The sequence below is a fragment of the Oncorhynchus clarkii genome, chromosome 9 (genome assembly GCF_045791955.1).
Source record: "Oncorhynchus clarkii lewisi isolate Uvic-CL-2024 chromosome 9, UVic_Ocla_1.0, whole genome shotgun sequence".
NCBI classification, from domain to species: Eukaryota; Metazoa; Chordata; class Actinopteri; order Salmoniformes; family Salmonidae; genus Oncorhynchus; species Oncorhynchus clarkii.
In genome coordinates this window covers 26151610-26164323 of record NC_092155.1, presented here as the reverse complement: position 1 = coordinate 26164323, position 12714 = coordinate 26151610, and the positions used below count along the sequence as shown (strand labels likewise).

General features: G+C 41.6%; 1 pseudogene; it reads right to left on the bottom strand.

Annotated features, from left to right (window-relative positions):
- Positions 1 to 6254: 6254 nt before the first annotated feature.
- LOC139417517 (nephrocystin-3-like) lies at positions 6255 to 8428 on the bottom strand (annotated as a pseudogene).
- Positions 8429 to 12714: the final 4286 nt, after the last annotated feature.

Below are 12714 nucleotides of genomic sequence, written 5' to 3'. Positions count from 1 at the left end.
GGTAATATAATCCTTGACTAGTCTCTCAAAGCGCTTCATGATGACAGAAGTGGATGCTACGAGGCGATAGTCATTTAGTTCAGTTACCTTTGCATTCTTGGGTACAGGAACAATGGTGGCCATCTTGAAGAATGTGGGGACAGCAGACTGGGATAGGGAGAGATTAAATATGTCCATAAACACACCAGCCAGCTGGTCTGCGCATGCTCTGAGGATGCGGCTAGGGATACGAGGGTTAACACATTTAAATGTCTTTCTCATGTCGGCCACGGAGAAGGAGAGCCCACAGTCCTTGGTAGCGGGCCACATCGGTGGCACTGTGTTATCCTCAATGCGGGCAGAGAAGGTGTTTAGCTTGTCCGGAAGCAAGACGTCGGTGTCCGCGACATGGCTGGTTTTCCTTTTTCAGTCCGTGATTGTCTGGAGAACCTGCCACATACGTCTCATGTCTTATCCGTTGAATTGCGACTCCACTTTGTCTCTATACTGACGTTTTGCCTGTTTGATTGCCTTGCGAAGGGAATGAGTACTCTGTTTGTATTCTGCAATATTTCCAGTCACCGTGCCATGGTTAAATGCGGTGGTTTGCGCTTTCAAACTGTTGCCTTCTATCCAGGATTTCTGGTTAGGGTAGGTTTTAATTGTCATAGTGTGTACAACATCTCCTATACACTAACTGATAAACTCAGTCACCATCTCAGTGTATTTGTCAATATTATTCTCAGAAGCTACCCGGAACATATCCCAGTCAGCGTGATCAAAACAATCTTGAAGCGTGGATTCCGATTGGTCAGACCAGCGTTGAATAGTCCTTTGCATGGGTACTTCCTGTTTGAGTTTCTGCCTATAGGAAGGGAGGAACAAAATTAAGTCATGGTCAGATTTTCAGAAAGGAGGGTGGGGGAGGGCATCCCGGAAGTTGGAGTAACTGTGGTCGAGTGTTTTAGCAGCGTGATTACTACAGTCGATATGCTGATATAATTTAGGCAGCATTTTCCTCAAATTTGCTTTGTTAAAATCCCCAGCTACAATAAATGCAGCCTCAGGATATATGCTTTCCAGTTTGCATAAAGTCGAGTGAAGGGAGGGCCGTCGTGGTTCCTTGGGGGCCGTCGTGGTATCGGTATGAGGGGGGATATGCATGGCAGTGACTATAACCAAGAAAATTATCTTGGGAGATAATACGGCCGGCATTTGATTGTGAGGTATTCTAGGTCGGATGAACAAAAGGACTTGAGTTCCTATATGTTACCACAATTACACCATGAGTCGTTAATCATAAAACATACACCCCTGCCCTTCTTCTTCCCTTGAGAGATGTTTATTCCTGTCGGCGTGATGAACTGAGAATCCAGATGGCTGGACCGACAGTATATCCTGAGAGAGCCATGTTTCCTTGAAACAGAGTATGTTACAACCCCTGATGTCTCTCTGGAAAGAAACCCTTGCCCTGAGCTCGTCAACTTTATTATGCAGGGAGTGAACATTAGCGAGTAATATACTCGGAAGCCGTGGGTGGTGTGTGCGCCTCCTCAGTCGGACTAGAAGACCGCTCCGAGTACCTCTCCTTCGCCGACATTGTTTTCGGTCGGCCTCTGGAATCAGTTCAATTGGGTAGTGCGAACACAGGATCCACTTCGGAATAGTCGTATTCCTGGTCGTAATGCTGGTAGTGCTAGTGATATACCACCGCTCTGATATCCAATAGTTCTTCCCGGCTATATGTAAGAGCACATACAATTTTCTGGGCTAACAATGTTAGAAATAATACATAGAAAAACAAAATACTGCAAAGTTTCCTAAGGACTAGAAGCGAGGCAGCCCTCTCTGTTGGCGCCATCTTACTCAGTCTATAGGCTATATGTTTTAATTTCTAATACATTCTATGGCTGCATGATGGGACAAATGATGCATTGAAAAAAGTAACATGAAAGGGAGGCACTCTGCTCTATTTCTTGCTCAGGCTGCACACACTTCGTCAGCCTCTCATTCACAATTTGACAAGCACTTGATAATTATGCTCATGCAGTATTGCGCATTTTATCTGGTCTTTACATACAGCCTACTAAAATATGTGTAATATTGTTTTATTTAGAAATTGCCCACAAAATATATATATATATAACCATCCATAGCTTGCACTTGAATAGTGTATGGAGGTTACTTGCAGCAGCTTTCTTAATATGCCAGGTAGGCTACACCGTTTGTTAAGTGGATTAATGTGCTTTGATCAATAATTATAGCAGCACAAATTAAGAATTGAGCAATAAATATAGCAGCATGAGAAAGCTGGGATCCGCTTTGATTATATAGTGGTCAGTATCACACACGATTGCACAATGACTAGTCTTATACATTTAAATACATTTGTCAAAGTTATGGATATACTACTGTCTGTTCTGATAGAAATGAAATAATTCAGCATAGCCTACTGCACCATGAGAAGGCCTATAATTTAACCACAGAGCATCAATAATGTTTAAAAAAAAAATCCTAGCTGTGGATTGTGTTTAGCCCAATAACATGGCATAGCCTACAATTGGAAACACACAGCAAATCTGTCAGTGAACTGCATGCAGACAAAACAGGCTTTTCGCAATATTTAAAATCCAATCGCGGGAAAACAGGTTGGAAAGCAAATGTCTCCTGTTGAAAAGAGAAGACAAATTTGTATCAATTTCCAAATATTGTTTTACAAAGGAAAACTAGAGAGAGATAGGCTTTTGGCACGATTGCATCGGTCATGTGAGCTGCACATCATTGGGTGAATCAGTGAAACTGAAAAGCATGTTTAGGACTATAATTTCCTCCTCATATTGTAGCCTACATTATGTCTCCACACACCTAGGCCAAGGCTATTGATGGATGGAAGTCAATGTCGTTTTTATTGATCTTAGATTGTCAGTTTGTCAGTGTCAAAGTAGGCTGTCCTTTCAATCATTTAAGCAGTATTAAATGCATTTATAAAATAACAAATTTTCCCAGGATCCTAGGTAACTAAATATTTGTGTGCAACTGTAAGTGCCTCAACTTTACTGACCTCAGCCACTGCGCAAATGCAATGATATGCATGCAATGCTTAATTATAAGAGGTGTTTTCTTTTCTCATGCATTCTGGTACCTCAAAGCTCCCCAGGTCACCCCTCTCTCTCTCTCTCTCTCCAGCTCACTTTTTGTTCCGGCAACTCACGATTTACAAATTAAGCACTGGTATTTACATATACTAAATACTATGTGTGAAATTAGTTTTGATTTAGAATGGGCCATTATCATGCACCTGTCGGAACAGAGCAGAGTAAAAAAAGACCTCATCTGCTTTTCTTGCGGTTTATTTTCATGTCAGCCAGGTAGGCTACTCCGGTTAGCCTTTATGGGTAAGTCTCTAAGAGCTTTCCACACCTGGATTGTGCAGCATTTTCCATTATTCTTTTAAAAATTCTTCAAGCTCTGTCAAATTGGTTGTTGATCATTGCTAGACAACCATATTCACTGTCTTCTTGCTGAGCAACTCCAGTGTAGATATGGCCTTGTGTTTTAGGTTATTGTCCTACTGAAAGGTGAATTAGTCTCCCAGTTTCTGGTGGAAAGTCGACTGAGCCAGGTTTTCCTCTAGAATTTTGCCTATGCTTAGCTCCATTCCTTTTTTATCCTGAAAAACTCCCCAATCCTTAATGATTACAAGTATACCCATAACGATGATGTAGCCACCACTATGCTTGAAAATATGGAGAGAGTAACTACAATGTTGATCCATCCTCAGTTAACTCCTATCACAGCCATTAAACTTTAACTGTTTTAAAGTCACCATTGGCCTCATGGTGAAATCCCTGAGAGGTATCCTTCCTCTCTGGGCAACTGAGTTAATTAGGATGGCTGAATCTTTGTAGCGAGTGGGTGTATTGATACGCCACCCAAAGTGTAATTAATAACTTCACCATGCTCAAAAGGATATTCAATATATGCTTTTTATTTTTTACCCATCTACCAATAGGTGCCCTTCTTTGCGAGGCATGGGGAAGCCCCTCTGGTCTTTGTGGTTGAAATTCACTACTCAACTAAGAGACTTTACAGATAATTATGTGTGGGGTACAGAGATGAGACAGTCATTAAAAAAATAATGTTAAACACTTATTGCACACAGAGTGAATCCATGCAACTTGTGACTTGTTAAGCAAATATGATTTATTTAGGCTTGCCATAACAAAAGGGGTTGAATAGTTTCATTTTGGTTTACGTTCGAAAAACATAATTCCACTTTGACATTATGAGGTATGTGGTATTGCCTGTGACAAAAATCTAAATTGAATCAATTTTAAATTCAGGCTAACAGAACATGTGGAAAAAGTCAAGGGGTGTGAATACGTTTTGAAGTCCCTGTATATATTTCCATAGACAGTAACAGAGAGCTATGGTAATTTGGAAGCAGTTGTGAATATGGAATAAAAAAAACTTTGTAACCTGGTGTTGATGTCATTTCACATTCTTTCATAATAAATTACGTAAAACACATTAAAACAGCCATTATTAAATTAAGCATACTTCATATCTCCAAAAAGGCCATTAGCTACAGTACACTTGATAGGTGACATCACTACACTGTTCCATCAGAAAGCAGCATAATGAACCATTGCACTCTCAATGGACTTTGTTCTTCTCAAGAATGCAGATTGTGAACCCTGGGTTACCCTTAAATTGTGATTCCTCATGTCCCCTCTCCTTTCACCCTTCTCAAAATTCGAGAAGATTCCAGGTGCCTGCCCTTTGTCGTGTCCTGACTAGCATTAACGTGATTATTCTGTAAAATAACAGTCAATTACATACCACGTTAAGTTATTATGCAATTAAATTACTCATGTAACAATTAATTAATTAGTAATCTGGGGCACCACAGAAAAAGTTAACAAGTTACTATCTCCCGACTAAACTCTAAATATAAAAATCTCTTACATCAGTCACAGTCAATTCATTCATTCTTATTTACCTTCAGTCTCATTCTGAATGTCGCAAAATCCTTGGATATCTGCACGAACTCTAGTATAAATGATGAATCAGAGATGTACAAATTGGCTTAATTATTTATTCACTAACTAATCACACAGAATGACAAACACACAAACATAATGAGTTCACACATTGATTACTACATAATGCAACTCAACTGGTATGGCGGGTTGTTCCACAAAATGGTGGATTCAAAAGAGAGGGAAAGGGAGGGGCAGGAAAGAAAGAGCGGGAGAAGAAACAAAGAACTTCCTTACGCACATACAGCCGATAACTATGCTCATGAAAATGTGAATACTTTGCACATGAACGGCCGCTCATTCGAAAAGAATTGCAATGTACATATTTACGTGTGTATGTCTTGTCTCTCTGTTGAAATCGCCGGTCCATCTGGTGAGTAATTCAACAGAAAGTCTCTGGTTTGTCCACCAGAGATCAAAATCTTTCATAGTTGTAGCTCTGTTATAATGTGTACGTCAGACGTACCAATGGTCATTTAGAATGGATCTTTAAGAGTACCACTCCTGTTTACTAGACTAAAGTACCTAAACAGCTGCAGACTGAATGTTCCTGTGTAGTCTTCATCTTCTGGGTACAGCTAAGACCACTTTCCACACCAGCAGCAACCCGCTGTGTTTTGGTCTAATCGATTCCAACTATTTGTGACGTCCAGTTCACACTGTCCGCCTGCTTGGTCTCTAGTTTTAAACAATTTCTCAGCCATGTAGCCACCGCTTCACACTTTCTGGTCTTTGTAAATGTTCTTAGAAGTGGGTTTTATACTCTCTGGGAAAAGGAGGCGTTCCATAACGCCGACGTAATGTCTGTGCACACGTGGGTGTGGTCAATGACTAGTTAAGGCTTTATATGAAAAACAATACTCTCATTTACAAGGCTAACATCACATTTCATCTTCTCACAAATAGTTTCATATTTAATCACATAAGTTCCAACATTTGGATATAACTCTGACAACTGGGAAATATACACATTCAGAGATAGGACAGTATAACAACATAAAGAACAATCCTGTCGAAAGTTAAGTACCCATGGACCATTCCAACTGCTTGGATTACAGAAATATTGTTCCATTATTCAATCTTTTTATGTTACCGTATTGGCGGGAGGAATCTCCTTGTGACAAAGAAGAGGCTTCTTTCCCCTCAATCCTGCCAAACACAAAGGCAGAGATTCTACAAGGTATTTATGACCGTCATAAAACTGGTGGGGGAGAGAGAGAGGCGGGGGGGAATCTGGCGCCTATGATCTTCACCCTTCTCAACCAATGCATTTCTGGAAGGACACAAGGAAATGGACACATAAATTGAGATCCACCACCTGTGTTCTTGGGAGGCGTGGTAGAGGGAGGGGTCACCTGGGGGCGTGTGGGAGAGGGGTGGGCCCTCGCAGGCTAAACGTGTCTCCACTGGATGAGTATCAAGACGGGGCCTTCCCACACACCAGAGAAGGCTCCGCCTCCGATCTCCATGGCTCACTTGTAGAACTTTGCTTCTTTCTCAAAGTCCCCTTCCTCATAGCTGGGGAAAAGAGAGGGAGGAGGATGGACAGAGACAAAACAAGGTTGATGACGATGTTCAGCTCATAGTATTGCATGTATATTACCAATAACACTGTGTGTGTGTGTGTGTGTGTGTAACCGCTCTAGTAGCACAAAATTGAAAATAACATTGAGGATAAAGTCTGGAATGTGTACTACATCAAAAGACCTGCATCACTATACTGAGAGCGTTTCAGTTTCTAAAAGTATATATTTGGGTCTTTTTGTAGTCTTTGTTCATGTTTTCGGCACCCCCATACTGCACAATGAGGATGAGGAAGTGCTTCTTCTGTCAGACACAATAACACACAGACAGAATATGGGAGAAACACTCGAAATTTCCATTTGAAATCTAATTAAGCTGGGAATCCAATTAAAATCAAACCACACACAGCTGTCCCTAGTATGCATGCAGCAGACCAGGGGTTCAAATATATGAAAAATCATTTCAAACACGTTTGTGCCCATTCCAGCTTGCCTGGCTTAATAAACCAATAGAAGAGTCCCAAAACTGCAACCCCCACACATCTGGCACTCCAGGCAGACTCAACCAAACGATCATCTATTTGAAAGGATTTTTAAACTCCAATCTGGTATGCAGTGAACTGTAAGCAGTATTGGTCCTCTCACCAGTTTGCTGTAGAATACAGCCAGGTTGACCAATACTGTGGCCATACTGGGGTGTTTAAGTCCAAAACTCTTCTCCCTGATGTCCAGAGCCAGCTCATACAGGAGCAGCCTTTTCCAGCTTCCCCTGGACATCACACATATCCTCTGTCAGCGTCACAAATCAGGATTACACAACCTACAACCCAATAGAATTTGAGTTGAGTGAGGAATAAGAATTCAAGGTCCCTAAGCTAACTTTCAAAACAGCAACGTTATAGAAGAGAAAACTTTTGCGATTTCCCTTGGTTTAGAGAAACTTTCCCCACCAGCGATACACTTCCTCATTGCTCGTTCTGCATTATGGGGCCGTGGATAAACATGAACAAAGGCTCCAATAATACCCAAATACGTCCTTTAGAAACGGCAAAGCTCTCAGTATTAGGGATGCAGATCTTTAGATGTTGTATACAAGAAATCCTGTCAATCAAAACTTTAGAAGTGATACCTCTGTCCATTCTAGCAGCAGGCTACACGGAGAATAGAACAGCTGGATAGGGAAAACCGCTCAATTCGCACAAAATGGAATATAACTTTGCAGATAAAGTGCAGAAAGACACAATTTCATATGTACAAAATCTAAAAACCTTCATCACAACAATGAGAGTGTTTCCATTTCTAAGAGGACATACGTTTTGGGAGCCTTTGTTCATGTTTTTTGTGTCCCCACGCATCTATAACATGTCATTTACATCCAAAATACAGAATTGGTTGTAAAAAGAGTGAACTTCTCCTGGTCTAGGACTTGGTTTAATGGGATTATATGCAACAGCCCTGTGGTGGCTTGGTTAGAAACATCCCATCTCCTCAACCTACCCTGTGTTTGTAGAGCATTCTCAGGGGTTTGGGGGTGTAGGCCAGGGAGGAGTGGTCAGGGGACAGGGCTCTCATCCTGATATCCGGGGCTCTCTCGTACATTTCCTCTGCATTGTCATACTCCCTCCTCTCAGTGTGGCGGGCAGGTTGGTTGTTGAGGGACTGGGCACAGTCCGAGCAGACTGGCCCCAACACACTCTGTCCCATCTCCAGACGGGTCAAGAGCTCAAGAACACTTTGGCTGCCCTGGAATACACAGTAGGGAGTGACACGGAACGTTAAAATGGTTCTGGACCATTCTGACCAACATTTTTGTGTACAGATCGCTCTGTGAACTGTGCAACATCAATTCCTGTGCACCCCGTGACAGCTCTGGTTGTCCCGCATCGTATGCCTTTCTCATCTGAGATGCAGTATGTGAAATTTGAAATCTAATTTGCATTGGGAGCGAAGCATCACATTCTCTTTTCATCAAGACAAGATCGAACTTCGCAGCTCCTCTCAACATGAAAAAAAATACTAAATCATTTATCAGAATTTAAACAAGACCACTTTTGTACTGTCACTAAGCATTTATTTCATAGTTAGAAGAATAGTGAAATATAGTTTATAGTTTGACTGTTACTATATTTAGAACGCATTTCAAACATTTCAAGCTTTATTCCCTGACTTTTGTTGAATAGAAAACATATATAATATCTATACTGTGTATAGAGCTTGTGTCCTCAAAAGTGACCACACCTCAGCAATTTATATCTATTTTATATTTCTGGCAGTATAAGCAATACTAGGTATTGATCATGGCCCTCATCATTTAACAGGTTAAGGCCACAACATGATCAAAACCATTAGATGCAGCAAGAAGTGAAATTTAAAAAAAATATATATAAAAAAAAAAATATATATATATATATATATATATATATATATATTTTTTTTTTTAAACTTTATTTAACTAGGCAAGTCAGTTAAGAACAAATTCTTATTTTCAATGACGGCCTAGGAACAGTGGGTTAACTGCCCAGAACGACAGATTTTTACTTTGTCAGCTCGGGGATTCGATCTTGCAAAAACAGCACATCATGTGGTAAAAAACATTGGTGACACTTTCCATGGAGCTTCTGTCATGTGGCCTGTGACAATCAAATGTTAAGCACACAACACCGTCAATTACAACTGTACTTAGTCATATACATCCTTTACACACCTTAGGTCATGATGGGAGAGGTAGAGAGAGAAACAGAGAGGAGATAGAGACAAACAGGAAGAGAGAGAGAGACAGAAAAACACAGCGACCACCAGAGACAGAAAGTGAGAGCGAGAGGAAGGAGCCTTCGTTACCTTATAGCTGTCCTGCGGTTTTCTGCAGTGGCGGTCATCACACGTGGGGTTGGCCTGCAGTGGCGGTCATCACACGTGGGGTTGGCCTGCAGTGGCGGTCATCACACGTGGGGTTGGCCTGCAGTGGCCATAGTGGAAAAGAAGTACTGCATAGAGTTGTAGCCCAGGTAGCATCTGACAGTGCCAAACTTCAACAGGTAAGAGAACCACAAACCATTGTTAGGGGCTACGATCAGGGTTGGTATTCATTAGGGCAAACAGTTGCAAAACATTTCACAACAGGAAAAAATGTGTTTCCTATTGGACAAGTTCAGGTAGTGTCTCCCTGTTTTAGTAAATGTTCTTTCCGTTTGGTTCCTAATGAATATGGGGGACCCAAACAAATGTCATTCAGATCTTACTTCAGGACATTTTGATATTGGGTTGGCTGGCACCACACACCCCTATCTTATCATCGATGTTAGCCGCCACCACCAGGGGAGGAGCGCACTGTCACAGGGACAAAGAGATTAGTACACTGCACAGCACTGAAAACTCACTAACATCTTTTTAATCTCTATAGCAGTAACTTGTGTTATGTATACATATGAACAAACATATAAAAAGCAACATGTAAAGTGTTGGTCCCATGTTTCATGAGCTGAAATAAAAGATCCCAAAAATTGTCCATATGCAAAAAAAGCTTAGTTCTCTCAAATGTGTTTACCAGTGGAGGCTCGTCAGAGGAGTAAGGGGAGAACCATCCTCCTCAGTGAATTACATAAAAATAGTGAAATATAAAGTTATCATTTTTAGATACTAAATATATTCATGTCACTAAATAATTGGTTAAAACACAACGTTTTGCAATGAAGGTCTACAGTAGCACTCTTTAGGGTAGCACCATGGTGTAGCTGGAGGACAGGTAGCTTCTGTCTTCCTCTGGGTACATTGACTTCAACACTAAACCTAGGAGGCTCATGGTTCTCAGCCCCTTCCATAGACTTACACAGTAATTATGACAACCTCCAGAGGATGTCCTCTAACCTATCAGACCTCTTGCAGCATGAACTGACATGTCCATCCAATCAAAGGATCAGAGAATGAATCTAGTACTGAAATAATAAGCTACAGCTAGCTAGCACTGCAATGCATAAAAATGTGGTGAGCAGTTGACTCAGAGAGAGAAAGACAATAGTTGAACAGTTTAAGAAATTAATTTATTCAAAAATTAAGGAGAACAGGCCTCCCGAGTGGCGCAGTGGTCTAAGGCACTGCCTCGCAGTGCTAGCTGTGCCACTAGAGATTCTGGGTTCTAGTCCAGGCTCTGTCGCAGCCGGCCGCGACTGGGACGCCCATGGGGCGGCGCACAATCGGCTCAGCGTCGTCCGGGTTAGGCCGGCAGGGATATCCTTGTCTCATCGCGCACTAGCGAACTCTTGTGGCGGGCCGGGCGCAGTGCACGCTGAAAAGGTCGCCAGGTGTACGGTGTTTCCTCCGACACTTTGGTGCGGCTGGCTTCCGGGTTGGATGAGAATTGTGTCAAGAAGCAGTGCGGCTTGGTTGGGCTGTGTTTCAGAGGACGCATGGCTCTCGACCTTCGCCTCTCCCGAGTCCGTACAGAGATGAGAAGACTGTAACTACTACCAGTTGGATACCATGAAATTGGGGTGAAAAATACACTAAATAAAAATTAAGGAGAACCAATGGTCATGGGCAGGCATAAGTTACAAACACAATTGCATTTTATTGATGGCAATTTGAATAAAAAAAGATACCGTGAGGAGATCCTGAGGATCATTGTTGTGCCATTCATCCGCCACCATCACCTCATGTTTCAGCATGATAATGCACAGCCCAACGTCGCAAGGTTCTGTAATCAATTCCTGGAAGCAGTTCTTCCATGGCCTGCCTACTCACTAGACAGGTCACCCAATGGGCATGTGTGGGATGCTCTGGATCGACGTGCATGACAGGTTGTTCCAGTTCCCGCCAATATTCAGAAAGAGATATATTGTGTTGCATGAGGCAAATGGTAAACACACCAGATTGACTGGTTTTCTGATCCATACCTTTTTTTAAGGTATCTGTGACCAACAGTTACATATGTATTCCCAGTGATGTGAAATCCATCGATTAGGGCCTAATGAATTTATTTAAATTGACTGAACTGTAACTCAGTAAAATCTTTGAAATGGTTGCGTTTATATTTTTGTTCAGTGTAGATTAAATAGGAACAAAAATGTATAGAGTAAGTGTGTGTTGTGACACTGCGAAGCAGTCAGTCTCCCTGGTATGATGAGCTGTATGTTTCCAGACTAGGGGTGGGCGGTGTACCGGTATAAATGTGAATACCGGTATGACATTGTGCCATGATATGGATTTTGCCATATTGTGCAGATCTTGATCAATTTAATAAATGTATTAAATAAGACATTTTTGTTTTGTTCGAAATTTCAAATCAAGTGATGTGGGCTAGTTCAAAATGTTTATTTTACTAAAAACAGCCTTTTTTAGCAAAGAAAACAAACTAGAAGCATGATGTTACACGCTATCTGCCTGACAGTCAAAGTCAAAACAAGCATGCGCAACAGCAGAGTAAGAGAACATTTAGTGAAGTAAACTCCTTTCCTAAGTGAAAGTGTCCGAAAATCTGGTGCCAATCTGTAAGCAAGCATTGAGGATGACTGAAGACAAGGGAAATAAAGCTATTGAGGTTTATTTGCAGGACGACAAAGAATTGGTTAAAAAAAAAGCTTGCCTCCTCTGCCATTTGGAACTGGTTTGGCGTTAAGATATCCGACCTCGACCAAAAAAACAGTACTGTAAGTTGTGTCGACGCATTGTGCTAGCCAAAAGGTGGAAACTACAGCAATCTTTTTCACCACCTGAAAACCCTGCATGTGCGCGTATATGAAGAATCTACCAGAATGCGAGCAACAAATCCCCGGAGCAAGTCCCAAGACATCTTCAAACCAGGCCTGCACTCAGCTATCACTCAAGGCATCATTAGGTAGTGGTACTCCATATGACAAGACGAGCAAGAAGTGGAATGAGAACGAGTACAATTACGTATCACATAGCGAAAGACATGAAACCAATTCAAACTGTGGAGAAGGACGGTTTCAGAAAGTCGATTCGAATTCTAGACCCAAGATACGAGACCCTGAGTCAAATACTTCAGCATGTCTGCCAGAACTCTACCCAAAATGTTGGGACAGAGTTGCCAACGAAATTCTGCATTCTTCTCTACCACTGTCGACTTATGGCCAAGCCGGACCACAAAGCCCTACATTAGCCTCCCGATTCATTACATTGATGACAACTGGAAGCTGCAAATCAAAAGCCTTCAG